Source organism: Hesperophylax consimilis, chromosome 4 (genome assembly GCF_061612785.1).
Source record: "Hesperophylax consimilis isolate HC1 chromosome 4, BYU_Hcon_1.0, whole genome shotgun sequence".
NCBI classification, from domain to species: domain Eukaryota; kingdom Metazoa; phylum Arthropoda; class Insecta; order Trichoptera; family Limnephilidae; genus Hesperophylax; species Hesperophylax consimilis.
Window position 1 is genome coordinate 1,402,323 of NC_142839.1, and position 4,035 is coordinate 1,406,357.

At 34.3% G+C, this 4,035-nt stretch overlaps 1 long non-coding RNA gene across 1 annotated transcript; it reads right to left on the reverse strand.

The window, feature by feature from the left end:
- Positions 1-280: 280 nt before the first annotated feature.
- Positions 281-2,670, reverse strand: LOC149424006 (uncharacterized). Its single transcript, XR_016302091.1, has 3 exons — positions 2,617-2,670; positions 1,270-1,402; positions 281-659 (listed from the first exon to the last, which is right to left on the reverse strand). It is a non-coding gene; the product is annotated as an uncharacterized LOC149424006 (long non-coding RNA).
- Positions 2,671-4,035: the final 1,365 nt, after the last annotated feature.

Below are 4,035 nucleotides of genomic sequence, written 5' to 3' on the forward strand. Positions count from 1 at the left end.
GAAAAAATCTTATGTCCAAAGAAAGTTCTGGTATTCACCGGCTGATAGAACCCAATCTAGTGTAGTGATCTTTTCGCTATATCGCTATTTTTACTACATAATAACTGCGACGAATACAAAAAACTTTTCTTGTACATTATTTTTAAGATTACCAACATGCTTTTTTCATACATAGGTTGTTAATCAATTGAATAAAATATTAACTGCTTTTAATTAGTATGGCTGGTGATTGTGTGTTTTACGCTTTACTTTGTTCTTGTCTCATTGGAACTACAGATATAAGAAGACTAGAAGATTTAACTAGTAAAACACACTTAATACAAATTATTATAACTGCTATGTGCGGCTTATGCTTGGTTTGTCAAATCACTCACCCTACAACGTACCATAAATAACAGTTACTTACATGTTCTCCGTAATAAGTTAATTTCGGTAAAAGGACTTCATTTGGGGATAAATCCTGTTGGGGAAGATTCACCACTGCAACTCGACTACTGAGCTTTAAGGATTCCGAAAGTCTGAGGACTGCAATGTCAGCATCCAAGTCAGGACTGAATTTAAAATGCCTGCTTACATGTTCCACGAAGTGTTCTTGCCCTCCATAAAGGTGGTTTGACGACCCAACTCTCACCATTATGTTTCTGAACCCAACCTTATCCCTAAAACGGTAAAATAAGTATTAAAACAATGCACTTCTGTATTACATTTATACAATGTATACTTGTCTCATTTGATCGCCTGATGCTGGATTATAAAAACTGATAAAATAGCCCTACATGACAACATAGCCGGTTTTTCCCAAGGGCCAAATTTTAAACCTTATTGCAATTTTAATTGATCCTTTGACATTTGTTATGATCATTGTTTTTATAATAATTCTATATAGGTTCTTATATTGCCGGTACTTACTTATCATCAAATCATTTTTTTGTTGTTTTTCATGGTCAGTTGTTTCAAGCAGCAATACCTGCATACATATTTTTGAATTACTTTTTGTTCTTAAGTTGTGAAAATTATCATACATAACAGTATATAGTTACCATATGAACTGAACAAATACATACTATACAGGTATATCCGGTTTAACCAACATAAATAAAAAATGCATAGAAGCTTTGTTTGTTGATGCCGAAACAGCTGTAGTGCAACGAGTCATGAAAAGCAACGTGACCGGAAACTATATCAAAAATGGTATTGAGATGTTGCATCTTATCCAACATATCAAAATCTGAGGAATTATATAACTAGTGTTATCTTACATAAACTTACCCGGCGCACGTGGCAGTGGTCAACACGTGCCTATTGCTGATGATGGCTCCATTACAATGAAATTTGTAAATATCTCCCTGAAGCCAGAATACGGCAGCCATGTATGGGGTATCTATTATATCGGAATATATTTCTGGAATGCAAATAAATAAAAATAAATAATTTGTACGAGGATGATCACCCTTGATTGGGACTCGCAGCCGGCACCATATATTCAAAATCTTACACTTACACCAAGAATTAATAATATCTAAAATATTCATATTAGCTTCATTATAAACTTTCAACATTTCTTAAGTCTTTTTATGCTTTAGCATCATTCTTACGGCGAATGGAAAGTTGCTCTTTTACATAACATACCAGGCCTGCGATTCTGGAGTTAAACGATCAATCGTTTTCGTATGCGCCGTCTTCGAGTGAAAAACTACTAGTCGTCGCGACTAACTTTTTCGAATGTTTCAATTTTACGTATTCTTGAGCGTCGAACGGTCGAAGTTGGTAGAAGAGATGATTATATTGGCACCCCTGTGAATATTGTCTATGTTCCTGATGTTTTTGGGATTTCAATGGTGTGACTGTCAAACAGACAACAGTTATTCGTTATTCAAAACAGAAATGGCTGCGGGACATATTACAAATTGCCAAAATCAACTCTTAATTGAGCTTGTAAGCTCCGATAAAGACTTAGTAAGTGGGAAATTTTCACCCACTTTTACATTTGCGGAATCCGCGCGGTAAAACAAAAATTGACAGCTAGAATAGATTTTGACAGCCAATTCCATAGAAACGCCAACAACCTACCACTCGCTGCCCTGTTTCTACTGGTTATACCCAGTAGTTGTTGTGTGGAATGACTTTTGACGTTTGGCGTCGAAGTATGTACCTTCGACCAATTTCGGAAATCGCAACGACGACCAATGTGCGTACTTTCGACGGCGATTACGAGCGCCCTCGATTCAGGAATAGAGCCCCAGGGCCTCGATTCTCGACGAAGTCATTCCACTCGAACAACTGGTGGTTCAACCGACTTCGACGAGACCATAGCGGCCTGGATTGGAGAATAGAATACCTTATTTTACATTTCAACTCTTCTTTTAATATTTTTTTTATTTTTTCTTACAATTTTAAATATCTACTTTCTTCCAAACCTGTAACCATAAAAAATATGGTATATAGAACTTAAGTGGTTTATTTTACACTCGACATCTTAAATGCAAAATTAATTCTCAAGTAAAACTGAATGTTTCCTAAATATACTCTAAATTTAATACGATAATAAAACAAAAATTTTCAACAACGAGAATGTGAATTGTGCTATCAATCAGACATCAGAAATTAACAACTTACCCTGTTCACAAACAAGAGATAGTATGACTAGTATAAGACCAACGCGACACATTGTAGTAGTTTGAAAAAGTTTTCGGACAACTTATTATTTTATAGGTTCAAAAGGGGGCGGAACGGTAAACTGATGGACACTAGCACAGATGGTCAATCCGTCAAAAACTTATAATAAATATTGAATGGATATCATAATTATTTTGACTTCAAGTCTTAGTAAAATTACCGAAGTTTTAAAGTAAGTTTTTGTGGTTTTATTTATGTAAAAGATCTTATACACTACCTGCAATTACCAACATAATTGTCATATTAAGGAGAGGATTATATTGTATTTACCGATTCTGTGGTAAGTATTTGAATTAGATTTATTTAGATTGCCGTGGTGATTTGACGTTAACATGTATGTGCTGTTCGGCCCTGAAAATATCTGCACACTGAGGACCTTATACAGATTTGCATACTGAGGGCTATGTTTTAAATTATACACAACTACCATTAATATAAGGTTGTTTGTCATGTGAAACCGTACAAGAGTCCCAAATATTTGGAGTACGGGAGACTATGACATCTCAAATTAGGTTACGATGTCAGGCTGAAGGTAATGGGGAGGAGAAGGAGATGGGGAGGAAGAAGGTAAGGAAGTTCCAAGCTATTCCTACCTATCTTGTCACTAAAGATGTAATTAATTATCATTTTTATGATTTATCCGGTTACCATTTGTTTTCATGGTTAACAGAGGTAGAAAGACCTGACTCGTCTAATTTTTGAAATGAAAATTTAAAAAAATTGTAGGTTAGTATGCCAAAAATAACTTCGTTTTTTTCTAAAACAAGAGGCTCAATTCACAATATGACATTATGAAACTGACAAAAAGTAACACAAAAAATATTAAATATTTTGAATTATACCAATGTAATAGTGAATTCGACAATAGAATAGAAATTATGAACAAAAACATGATTTGAATCGCACATCATGAATCAAAATTCATTTGGTCTGTGGCACTTTTTGACCACCAATCACAAACAGTTTCATGTACTTCGGCATAAGTTTTAACATTTATACATGGAACATCGATGACAGACATAAACTCCTGATTGTCCATAGTTGATTCTTTTCCCTGGAAATTAAACAACACAAAATTATCGCCAAATGTTATAAAAAATATATATGCGTATTTTGATTCTTTCGAACGACCCTGTAGCAAATAAAGTACGTACAATGTACACGGATAATTAAATATCACTAACCTTTATTTTTCTGAAAATATATCTCCCACCTACGTTTCTAATAAAACTTTTATCCAAGGGTATTTTCCTCCCGATTTTTTCAGGAATTTCTTTAAAATGTTATTAACCAGACCGGCGCGCCGGTAATTTAAGTTATTCCCAATTATTCACTGTCAATTTAAATTAACATCTGAAA